Source organism: Ambystoma mexicanum, chromosome 4p (genome assembly GCF_040938575.1).
Source record: "Ambystoma mexicanum isolate Mex_15411 chromosome 4p, UKY_AmexF1_1, whole genome shotgun sequence".
In the NCBI taxonomy this organism is placed as follows: Eukaryota; Metazoa; Chordata; class Amphibia; order Caudata; family Ambystomatidae; genus Ambystoma; species Ambystoma mexicanum.
Genome location: NC_090927.1, coordinates 823,866,149 through 823,879,609, shown reverse-complemented (window position 1 = coordinate 823,879,609; position 13,461 = coordinate 823,866,149). Strand labels below are relative to the sequence as shown.

At 44.6% G+C, this 13,461-nt stretch overlaps 1 protein-coding gene across 4 annotated transcripts in view; it reads right to left on the bottom strand.

Annotated features, from left to right (window-relative positions):
- The window catches only part of USP45 (ubiquitin specific peptidase 45), a 3,631,241-nt gene that overhangs the window by 2,881,340 nt on the left and 736,440 nt on the right, over positions 1-13,461 (bottom strand). The window lies entirely within an intron of this gene.

Below are 13,461 nucleotides of genomic sequence, written 5' to 3'. Positions count from 1 at the left end.
GTACATTATTTCCTTTTTCCACAGTCGTATGTACTATACGCTCTTGGATCGGATCTTATGTTTCTGATCTCATCTCCTCTCTTAAAGGTGTCCCATTTAATTGATTAGAGCTAGGAGTTTCTATTGCTCCAGGTTCTACAGTCTTTGGAGGGCTAGTTTCCATTTCCTCAACATAATCATTAGGGCCCTCAATTATTTTTTCTTTACAGATGTTAATTTCCGAGGGATCAAACACTCTTGACATCCAACGCATTTCCTTCTCCTTAATTAACGGGTCCAAGATTGTATGAAGTAAGCCAGTAACATTTGCCATACTTGAATCCATATCTTTTTGTATTGCGGTTATAAAGGCCTTCACAAAAATCATTTTTGATGTCAGCATGGCCAACATTGTTGTCTGGTCCTTCAATAGATCCCCTACCTGTTCATACAACTTCATAAAAGGTGCCATAATAGCCGTTAGTGTCCTTATAGTTGATGCCTCAGTGTCTCTTCCTGTTTTTTTCCGGATTCTCCCTCTTCTCAATCACTTCCATCAAATCTTGGGTTGTTTGACATTCAACTGATTTATTCGGTTTCCCAGCTTCCAATTTTCCCCCTAGGCAGTTCTTCTTTGGGCTTCTCTCATTCACAAGTGTAGACGTAGTCGTTTTTTGAGTATCAGGATTACTCATGTCCACATTGACCACCTCCCCTTCAGCTGGTCTCGACATATGTTGAATTAGAGGTTTCCTAGGGGTGGATATGCATGATGTATCGCTCTCCACTGTTGAAGCAGATTCCAACAGAAGTTGATCTGGAATCTCCGATCCCAAATACCCTGTGAATTGTACTATCCTATGTCTAGAAGACATCAGCTCCGGATGGAAAAAGTCTTTCCTAACGGTAAGGTCAAATTTGGACAGGCCTCTTGGCTTCCATATGTTTCTTTCCGGGTGTTGATAGGGCGGGGCTGCGTGGCTCCTAGTAGAGGTTGGTCAGATTTTTATTTTTCCGACAGCCATGGACCAATGTTTGGGTTTCAGTGATCCCCCCCCCCCATTGGATTCAGACTGAGAGCACGGATTAATCACCGGGACCCCCAACTTGCTCACCAGCATTTCATTCTCATCCACCTCTGTCATCTGGTCCTCCCCTCTGGGGTATACATCAATGGGGCTCAATATGACCTTCTGAGAGGTTGAACTGTCAATAGTTTCCACCCCCTTACTAACTAGTGGTATGGTTAGATTATCTGCTTCAGCCGCTTTAGCCGTTGGAGCTGTAAATTGGTTAGTTATTGTTAGTACACTCAGGACTGAGGGTGCAGTCTCCATTGCCCCCCGACTATCTTCAGTGCTCTCATTAGTGGGAGACTCTTGAGTCATAGACTTAGATTTGGCCGATTTGGCTGATTCGACTGTCTCAATTTCGTCTAGGGGCAACTCCACAGCCGGTTCAATAATCGTACATTTTTCCATGTGGCTAGTCGTACTCGCTACGACTACCACTTTCACACTGTTTATAAGGCATGGAGGGGATTTGTTTTTCTTACTCACCCCCGCCACCGCCTCTTCCATGGGGCTGATAAGTTCTTCGAGCGTCTCTTAGCTGTGCTGTAATAACAATGATGTTGCAAGTGGATCACTCTTCACCAAACACCTCGAGCCGAACACTCGGCCAAACATTCCGCCACACTCTGCTTGTGGCGAGTGTTTTGTGCTGCAGGCTCTTCCTCCTCCTCAGGCTCTCAATGGGCAGAGCCAACAAACTGCAGACTGCAGGAACCAGAAGAAAGAAAACGTAGTGGCCACACACTTTCTTAGTAGGATTGGCTACCACCCGCTACCAATAATTGTAAATCGCCACCTTTTGCTCCGTGAATGTACACAGCGGTGTACAGCAGTGTGCAGGGTCTCTTTTGCCGTGTTGTACCATGTTTTCAGGGCAAGCGTCCAGCCCCAGCACGCAATGATACAGTAGACACAGTAATCAGGTGCTCAAATACGGCCTTGATCAACAACACAACCGACAACTCAAGCTTTAAGCTCTGGGCTCTAAGCTCTGGCTCTCCTGTAGCACTAAGAGCCAAGGCACAGGAGCAAAAAGGAGCAAAAAAGAGTTATAAGAGTCCCAGCAGCGTTTAAACACTCTCCGCGGTATGCCTGGTGTGCCCAAGAGAATGCGGGTGCAGAGGCAGTCGTCTCAGCCTTACCCTTTAACTTCACGGCTCGAAGGCCCAAGGCCTGTGATCAGCACTTGGCACTCCCGGCACTCCCCCGCAGGCTGGCTCCAAACTCCGGACTCCCACGAATCGAGGGAACAGCACAGCAACTCAGCACAGCGCAGCAGACGGCAGCGCCGAAGGGGAGAAGTGACGTTAGAGGAAAGAACCTCTGGACGTGTGCTACCGCGTGAATCAAGCCGCACCCCTCTCTCGGTAGAGAGAGGCCGCTTCCGACTCACATCGGGTAATAATTACTCTGCATATTTTAAAACACTAACAAACCATAGACCTTGGCCTTCACCAATGGCTACAGCCTTTAGCCGTGTCCAATATATATATATATATATATATACACACACTAAGCAGCCACTAGCCATGGGCTTTAGCACAATACTAGCCAGTTGCCACAGCCTTTGCTGTGCCCACTATATATTATAACATATAAATGGGTCACTTGCCATGGCCTTTGACTATGGGCAGTTTATACATCTTTTTTCCATGCCTACTATATATTTTAAAGTACTAAAAAAATACTAACATGCCATAAACTATGGCCTTCGGCCGTGCCTACTGTAGATTATATAACACTAACCAGTCACTAGCTATGGCCTTCAAAACAATACAGGCTAGTGGCCACGGTCTTTGGCCATGCCTACTGTATATTCTAACATATTAATAGACACTATGGCTAGTGGCTACAACTTTCGACCTTGCCCACTGCACATTTTAAGACAGTAATGGGCCACTAGGCATGGCTTTGAGACAAGCCCACTGTATATTTTACAACACTAACCGACCACTAGCTATGGCCTTTAGTGATGGCCAGTGACCAAAGCCTTTGTCATGGCTAAGTCCACAGCCTAAATTGTTATTAATATAATCAACGTTTTTATGAGCGAACATATTAATGATGTTATGTTTAATGCCATTACTGATGTAATCTTCCATATATGATGTCATTGGTGTTGTCATCAGTGTGGTCATAGGCTGCGCTACAGGGGGTGAGAAGTTAGGTGGCTTTAGCTGAACTTCAGGGATTTTGTTGCATTAAGTTCTCACCTTAACGTCCCTGCAACTAAAGGTTTTTCATATATATATATACATATATATATATATATATATATATATATATAAATAAAACAGCAGAATGGTGCCTGGATAGCCCACAAAGGCACCAACAAAATAACCACCTGTGTCGACGCCCATTTTCGAGTGTAATACTCTGCAGCTTCCACTAGATATCGGCCTATGCACAGCATGTGATCTAAGCAGATTCCAAAAGCCTCCGAAATATATATATATATATATATATATATATATATATAACAGCAGAATGGCACAGAAGTGCCTGGCCCACCCACAAAGGCACCAAGAAAATAACCAATGGACTGAAGAGTATTCAAGCCCATTTTTAAAAACTCCACAGACTCTAGAGAAACACTACTAAATGTGAAGCGTTTCACACATACCCCAGTGCTTGGCCACATATATACGTAAAGATATATTAACGCACAAGTGTCATTAATAATTCATGTTTATCATGACTCCAACACTTATATTTGGAAATGTCTATGCATACATACACAAGGGTGTGTATACTTTGGTTTATATACATCTATAAATGCATGAATACAGCTTTATAAACACAATATAGATATGAAAAAGAATAGCTTCTCGGTATAACATATTCCCTTTTCAAGTCATTATTACTTAAAAAATAAGTCTTGGTATGGTTTGGAGTATCGAGAGTCATTAAGTGTAGCCTTCAGGCAGTGTGAAGATGCGCAACACACTTCTTAGCCTGGAATTAGACTGTCGACTTTAAAAGGGACATGGTTTTTGAGCTAAATGCGACCACTACTGACATCTGCACAGTTTTAAGTATTGATTAATAATGCACGTCAATGCAAACGAGTTATGGCTTTAATGGATGCCAAGAGCAGGGAGGCTACAATCTGTGTCTTGACATATGAACTCATGCATCTGAACTAATGAGTTGCACACTGGCATCTCATTACAAGGGGTTGAAGACATAACTAACAGCCAATTTAGGTTCCTGCAGAGCCGATGCCAAGGGTTCTCTCGTGCTCTCATGCTCTCGGTTAGTATTCGACTTGGAGGATGGGGGTACAATATAATTATGTTTTGGGACATCAAGTGGAATTAATTTTGCAAAACATAGTGACTGCCAACATGTACTTTTTAATAACTTCCAGGACAGTGAACAACAAATTCTGGCATAATGAATCTCCAGGTTGGCAATTGGCAGGCAGAGCTGAACTAAAAGGTGCACAGGCTAACGAGACATTCTGCGCCATAATGAAGACAGGCGTATCTACTTCTTAGTGATTCTAACATACACTGCTCAGCTGGTGTGGAAAAGGAGGCATGGCATTAAGCACAGTTTAAAAAAAAAAGGCGCTTGTATCTGGGTTCGCCATTTTAGAACCTGTTCCGCTTGTATGCTCTTTGGCGCTGGAATGTTTTCGGTCTTCCAAGCGGATGGATCTAGTGCGAAATAAGACACGGTTGTCTGTGGAAACAATATTAAAACACAGATAATCTGTTATCCCCCCCATGTCACCCTTCATTGTCCCGGGTACTTATATGGTACCAACCATCATTGCAGGAACCATCTTCAAATCTTTGTGGTCCTGCCCCTCGTTACTAATCAAAGCCGCCTGCATCCCACAGTTTCCCATGCAAAAAAGCTCCTGCCTCCAGACAGGGACCAGAGCTGCAGCGTAGCGGCATACTTGCACATTTATCCCCTTATTATGTTTTTTGAGTATCAACAATAATAAGGCTGCCTTTCAGATACACATCATGCAGGGCGAGGTTAATGGGAGAATTTGGGAACACCCGCTTAGTGGCTGTGGGGTGAGGCTTTCAAGGAGCAAAGAATCCATCATGGGATATGGAGCTTTTGCTGTGGGAAGGATCTGGATTTAAGGTAAACCATCCTGAAAGAGAACCGCTTTGTATTCAAGCAGAGGTAACCAAAGGATAAAGAGTTGTTTTGCCGCCAGGTTTTTTTTCAATGAGTTTATTTTTTATTAAATATATGAATGGGAAAAACTCATCGAAAAACAACAGACAGTGGGAAAGGTGATAAAAGGGGAAGGGGTATAGAGATTACATATTAGGTAAGAGGAAGTTTGGGAGAACCCCCCCAAAGATAAAAAAATGTTTGATGAGTGTTTTTGATGAAACGTTTTCGGAAAAAAGGTGAAAAATACCTGGCGGCAAAAGAAAAAAGAACCAAACAAAGTATTCCATAGTTCTGTCATCCTAGGGTAAGGTAAACTATAAAGATGGCATGTGCACCAGTATATAATGTGGTCTGTGTGGACATAGGTCGCATGTTTTGGCATAGTCCTGGGACGAGGAATAGGGACGCTGAACTAACACTTTGATTACATGCTGATTTTCTTCCTTATACCTAATCCTAATCCTCCTCATCACAGTACTAACAACCTGCATCTCCAACCCCTCTATAGATGGAGGATCCCATAATTCTAGGGTAATAGCATTTTATGTTATTTTTGACTGATTTGTGCGGATGACTTAAGGTTCCAACAATGTTGGTTTTAATGTTTTTAATTTTGGTTTTTATTTTATGTTATGTTTAGTGTTACTGTTAATTTTATGATTAATAGTTAACATTCGTATTCCAATGCTTATAAAGATCAGAATTTGGGGTTTGAGACCCTTCACACTCGCGCCAGGTATTAGAAGGAGAATGAGAGCATGTTCCATCTAGTAATGAGTTGGAATTCTTGTATTTAAGAGTACACCAAGTGTTTATTTGTGTAGCCGGCACGTGTTTGACACTCATCTGTCATTTTCAAGGCGATATGAGGTTGGTTGAGACTGCGACCGCCCGGAAGACTGAACAAACCCAACCAGGCAATTCAGGCTACCTCATTATAGCCAGAGCTGTGGAATACCCACTTTACAAATACCTTGGGGCAACTCCACAGCCCAGCATAACACTAATCAGTCTCAACCAACCTGATATTGCTTTGAAAAATACCCCTTAGGGTCGAAACACGTGTCGGCTACACAAAAAAACACTTGTTGCACTCTTAAATACAAGAATTCCGACTCGAGAGAACATGCTCTCATTCACATCCTAATACCTGGCACGAGTGTGAAGGGTCTCAAACCACAAATTCAAATTTTTCTAACCAAGGACAGTGGGGCTGCGCCCTAAGAAGACCCCACCACACGCAGCAAATACACCGTAACTATCAAATCAATCGCAGCAGTCCTGTGTTTCCAGTACTCCCACCAGCACTTATATCAACCTTAACTTAAAAATGTTTAAACAATCTCCACTGATGGCTCAGTTACATTACTTTGCTTTTGTACTGCACCAAATAACCACAGTAGTAGTTTCAAAGTACTGATGTTCTCACTTTATTAAAGGGCAAAAGGTATTTCATTTTTCACAAGCATGCTTTAAAACATGCTGGTCCTTAGCTGTTTGTAAAGGTGACCAATATACGTTGATTTGCTGTTCATTTCGTATGATTACAACATTTTAGAGTGTTTACTCAGTGTAGGAGTACAAGCTGCACATAGAAGTACGTCACCACAAAAAAAGTGGTCTCACTGCAACAGAGATTACCTTTGTAGATATTCGTTTCTTCAGACCTTGTATTGTTTGTACACCAATCTGGAGTGTTTTGTATGCCACTACTATGGGTTATAACAATCCTTCCATGTATATATTTTTTTATTTCGCTGCAACAAAGAGTATAATCTTTCAATGCCTATTCTTTTTAATCGGACCACTATAAGAACTTAATTTACACATTACGTTGTCAAGTTTGTAAATGTAGTTACTCCCTCATGACCCTTTATGTAACAAATAAACATGCAGTGTTTGCTAGCTACACTTACGTATGTTACAATAATGAATGTAAAGTTGGATTTTTTATACAGCTGTTATTTTACAATTTTGTTGTGCTATGCTTATGCAATTGGGAAGTGGGGAGGATTTACATGTCCACTGTGATGAATCCAATGGTATCACTCCTTTCCCGTCGGTAACCTCCTCTCATATGGCCAGGGACAGCAGCTGCTACCTGATCCTGACCCTGGGGGTAGCTATATGAGAGCGGATTACACAGGGAGAGACAACCTCTGGGAGAGGGTGTTGGCATCTTCGGGGGAGACATGGTATCCGAATGCCTAGTACAAAAGTGAAATGATCTGGGTAAGATGGCTTTCATTCCGGGAGGATGATTCCAAATGATTACACTGGTCGGGTTCTACCTGGGCCATATGGTGCCATTTATGAACACTAACCATTCTTTTCTTCTCTTTTTCACCTGTTCCTTCATCCTTTGTCTCTCCCCCCATGTGTTCTCATTTATTTTCATTTCAAAATCCTTGTTTTATACATGTTTTTCATTAAAAATACTGCTCATGTTGATGCAATAACATTTATGCGTGACTGATCTGGGATTGTCATTAATTTTCAAGTCACAATTTGGAATCTGTGATATTTTTGTTTTCACGTTTTCAGTGATATAATTGACTCGCAATTGATTGATATACACAACAACTATTTGCTATGAATGCAACAGCCTTGAAAAAGACCCAGGAAGGGTCGAAACATGTGTTTCCTGTAACAGTTGTGACTTTAAGGAACAATACTTTAACTCAAGACCCTATATTAAAAACCATTTTGTATATGATACTAACATATTCATTATTTCACTTTAACGTAAGACTCAGCAAAATTGTGCCAAGGTTATGCTGTTTAACTATGTTTAGTCACGTTTGAGGACGTTTGGGCACCAAATTTTCCCTCCCCGACACATGCAGCAGGGACCCAATCCCTATAATAAAACTCTGAAAATTGTCCAATACTATACCCAGGGCAGTTTGATTCACCATTCTAGTGCTCATGCTCACAAATCTCTGCTGTTTAAGCAAAGTGTTACACGTCTTGCCAGATCCTGCAAGCCAATACGATGGCCTGAATCTATGAAATTATTTAAGTCCATGCATAAAGAATCATCCGCAGGGACCATGATCTTATGGTAAAGGAGTTCCAATGCACCCTTGTCCATAATGAAGTGGGCCCTATTCCATAGCTACGCCCACTATCAGGAACACAGGTATGGAATGATAAAACTCCTCTCCAAACAATGCCCTCTGAGGCAGATAGTTTGTCCCAATCATCCAACTGCCATAGTTCAAAGAAACAGATGACACTATGAACCGCCTTTCTATTATAGTATTTAAGGAGTTGTATCATTGGGAAGTGGCCAAATCGAATGTTTAGTCTCTTCATCTCTGCAGAGATCATTTTTGTTCTCACTATGGAATATAAAGTTGCAAATTCGGTTTGTTAAATATCGGAGAACATAAATAAGTCTACTGGTTCACTAGCAACCCAGTTCTCTCAGTATATACCTTCGCAGTCACTCAGATCTACCCAAGCACACTGCCTCACGATCCCCAGATACAAACTACACACAGCCGGAGGTGCAAGCTTCCCAGTCCTGGCTGCCAAACTCTGGAACACATTGCCACTCACCATTAGATCCTTGCCATCTCCTACCCTATTCAATCACAAAGCCAAGCTTTGGCTATCCGCTTCATCTGACCAATTGCCCTCATAGGCCATCTGATTGTCTATACCACTTTTTATTTTGACAACTACCTCCTGGCCAATCTGCACTGCTATGTAACTTTACTGCTCTTGTGTTTGTAATTGATTGTAAGTGAATGTAACTGTAATCCTTGCCATACATGTACCTGTTGCTCTAAGATATGCGCCTGGTTGCCCTCGGGTCTGGTGCGCTATACAAATAAATAAAAAACAAATACTACCGCCAACTTGGTCCCATCTATAGCCCAATTGTAGCTCGTGTTCTTTTAACAGTTGAAAAGCAGATTTTAGATGTAGTTATATTTATAAAAAACTCATAAATATAACTACAAGAGGTCCTGATCCTCTTCCACAGGCGTCTTCCATTTGAATTGCGGGCAGTGGAACAGGAGCCCAGCGGTCGGTATGTGATGATACAGGGCACACTTTGGGGGGACACACCAACCATATTAGCGATATACTCCCCGCCTGGGCTGGGTGAAGGTCTTTTGAGAGAGGTGAGCACTCTACTCACACAACAACAATCGGGGGTGAGGGGACTTCAACGATGTAGTGAACACCAATGGAGACCGGACCCACATCCGGAATTGCAATCCAGACATACCCACAAGGCTAGCGACCTTCACATCTGCACTAGGCCTAAGCGATGCATGGAGGGCACACCACCCCACAGATCAAAGCTACTCCTTTCATTCGGGCGCCCACGCATCCCTAGCTAGATTAGACTATTTCTTCCTCCCGACCTCCGAGGTGTACAGAGTAACTAACGCAGATTTGCTCCCCCTCGGTATTTCGGATCACTCTCCTTTGGAGATTAAACTCTGCACAGACCGACCTCTACCCCTCCACCCCCCACAAGACATGGAGGCTGAACAACTACTACCTGGATCTCCCCGACTTGGTAGAATATATTACGGGAAAATCCAACAAATACTTTGAAATAAACGCAGGCACTGTAGAGGACCTCGTCATATTATGGGAGGCACAAAGTAGTACTCAGAGGGGAAATGATGGCATGGACGTGCAACAAAAGAAAACACCAGAGGAAAATAGCGGAGGCAGAGAGAGAAGTGGAGGAATGGGAGGCTAGATACATAGCGGAGGCTACCCCGACACACACCGCTCTTTTCTAATAGATAGGGAATCCCTCCACAACACAGCACTAGATAACGCAAAACAGGGGCACAGGGAATCAAAGACTAGAATTTATGAATGTGGCGATAAGGCGGGCAAACTGCTGGCCTGGCTGGAGAAACGTGAAGAGGGGCATAGACATGTCAGGCAGATTGTCAGCGGCTGGAATGCACCAGCACAAACAGACCCGGATATAGCAGAGGCGTTTGCTGAATTTTATGCCAACCTCTATACATCCCCCAACATCTCCAACAGATCCAACAGATCCGTCCTTCCTAGACGAGATCGATCTCCCGCAATTGTCAGAGCAACAGAGAACATACTTGGATAGGGACTTAGAGGAAAATGAAATCGCAGAGGCCATGACCCAACTACAATCCGGGAAAACACTGGGACCTAATGGATTCCCGGTCGAGACATAGAAGAAGCTAGGCAGCAACAAGATGGTGACCCTCCTTCATAAGATGTTCATTGCGGCCAGCAAACAAGGCTGTCTTCCGAGTGACCTACGATGCGCCAGCATCATGGTTCTTCCCAAACAAGGTAAACCCCCCCGACTTATGTATGCCATATAGGCCGATATAGCTTAAAATTCTAGCTAAAGTACTAGCCACCAGGCTCCAGGTCTGCCATATCCTCCCTAATCCACCCTGACCAGTGTGGCTTCATCCCACATAGGTCAACAAGGATGAATCTTCGGCAGCTCCACTTACTCCTGGAGCGAGCTCCAAGCCTCGACCCACCATTCGCCGTCCTGGAGATTGATTTCGAGAATGCGTTTGACTCAGTGATATGGGAAAGCCTATGGGCAACAATGAGGCGCATGGGCATTGGGGAAACCTTTCTTAAATGGGTTTGGCTCCTATACGAAACCCCACAAGCAGAAGTAAGGGTAAACGGTTGGTCCTCCAGAACCTTCCCACTGGGCACGGGTACCCGTCAGGGCTGCCCTCTATCCCCCGTCCTCTTTGCCCTGGTAATCGAACCACTGGCCCAATGGCTTCGACAGAATGCCACATGGCACGGGTTCCTGTACACGGGAGACCTATTAATATACCTGAGTGACCCAAACCATGCATTCCCGATAATAACCCGGATGCTGTCCGCCTTTGGTGACTTTAGCGGCCTGAAAGTAAACTGGGGGAAATCGGTTCTTTTTCTTTTTTCCAGTTAAAGTTTTTCCGAGACACCCCATACCAAGTGGAGAGGGAAGGTTTTCGTTACCTGGGTATCTCGGTCTCCGGCAATCTTGTAGACTATGTGACTATGGGACCCGTAATCTACACCCACTAACTGATTGCTTCACAGAGGATGTGAAACACTGGATGCTCCTCCCCCTCACACTTATGGGCAGGGCAGCACTCTTTAAAATGATGGCACTCCCGCGCTTTCTATATGTCCTACAAAACACCCCACTAGCGATACCAGTCACGGAATGTACCCGAGCGGATCGCCTCCTTAGAAAACTGATATGGAAAGGCGAGCAGCCCTGCATTGCGCTGGCTACGTTACAAAGATCCATCTGGGAAGGGGGCATCGGACTCCCACACCTTAGGTCCTACTACTGGGCCAGCCAGCTAAACGTGGTCAATGATTTGCTTCATGGGGACCGCGAACTCCCACACATTAAAGCAGAGATGCCCATCGTCCAAGGTACCCAGCCACCCGACATATTATACCAAGACCTTCCCAGAACCCCTCCCGAACAGCACAGATCACGGTCACTTGAAGGCAGGCACACACTCATATAGGCTGGGGGAACAAGATAACACTGGCGCAACCACTATGGCAAAACTACATGCTCACAGAAGTGCAGAAATTAGTCGAACGGACTCGGTGGGCGGAGGCTGGGATAAATCACAGTAGGTGACGTCATAAAGGACGGGTCCATCCTCCCATTCCAGAAACTCCAACAGAACTTCGAAATTCCCGATATCGAGTGATATCGATATATACAACTGACACACGCCCTCAATGGTCACCGGCAGGCACTTACCGATGCACCTGACTGCACGCCGCGGAACGTAGCCTACTCACACAATACATCTCCACCAAAGTCACATCCATCCTATACAAAGCCATAAGTGCATTCGCTACTCCAGAGCTGGCTAGACTCAAAACTAAGTGGGAAAGGGATGTTGGCACCATAGAAGCTGAGGACTGGATCCAAGTCCTTATGCACCCGCGAGAAATTGCAATAGACACAAAAATCTGATTGGTGCAACTCAAAATACTCCACCAGGTTAATTATTCCCGTGTGGCTCTGTTCGGCTGGGGGCGAGCAACAGATCCCAACTGCCTGAGATGCCGGTGAGAGGAGGGTACCTTTATCCACCTCCTCTGGGAATCCCCCAGATTAAAACTTTCTGGACCCAATGCTGCCAAACACTGACAAGGATCCTGGGCCGCATGGTGGCGGTAGAACCCGTGACATTGCTACTAGGGGTTTCAGATGAAAACGTCTCAAACAAATGGGAGGGTATTTTTCTATCTACAGCGATGGGCTTGATAAAAAGAGATATTGCACAAAAGTGGGGAGCCCCGGAGTGCCCGACCCTAGCACAGTGGTCGGCCGAGATGGACATTTGTGCTGCAAGGGAACACAGAATATATACAGCACGAGGATGCCCGACTAAGGCTGCCAAGATCTGGGGGAAATGGGAAGAGGGACAGAACTGAGAACCCAATCCATGTGAGAGGAGGGCGACTGGGAGGCTAATGGGAAATACAGCAAGAACTACACAGTTACAACATGGACTACGAAGTGTCCCACTAATAGAGTTGGACAAGGACAGGCATGCCCAGCACAGAACGCACACCTGCAACCTGTTTAAGAACCCCAGTTGTATAAAAGGTGGAGTTCCTGGCAGAACAGAGAACAGCAGTTGGGAGAACTGAAGGCAGGCTGCATGGCTGAGTCCAGCAGGGGATCCCTTCTCAATCCTAGCCCCACTTGCTACTTTGGCGAAGGAAAAGCTAGAAGCAGGAACGTTGACCTGGTGTGGTTGGAGGCTTCTAGCCTAGAGATTGAGCCAAAAATCAAGGAGAGCTGCTCGCAGCAGGCCAGATACAGGCCAGTGCTGCTTTCATTCAGTGGATGTTGATCCTCAGGGAGAGGGGCAGGAGGCAAGACCCCCGACCTCAGATGTGAGAAAAGCAAGTCTTTTACTGACAGCATCGCGTGGCAGGTGAGTTTCAGAGTGAAACGAAACCCGGCACTCTTGTGAGGCTGAAGCGGGAACTTGTCAGAAATATATGAACTTTTCTTTTGAGCATGAAATCCACTATTTAACCATAAGTAAATGTGCATATGGGACATGGAGTGGAAATGCAACCTCGAAGACATCTGCACCTTGCCTATAACTTGTGAACTGTGGGCAGATGCTACGAAGTAACAGAGTGGTCCGGCATAGTGAAAGTGCCCAATCAAAAGTCTCTGTTTAGACAAGCATTTAAGACTGTGCGAAACTGTGATTAGAAGTTTAGGGGG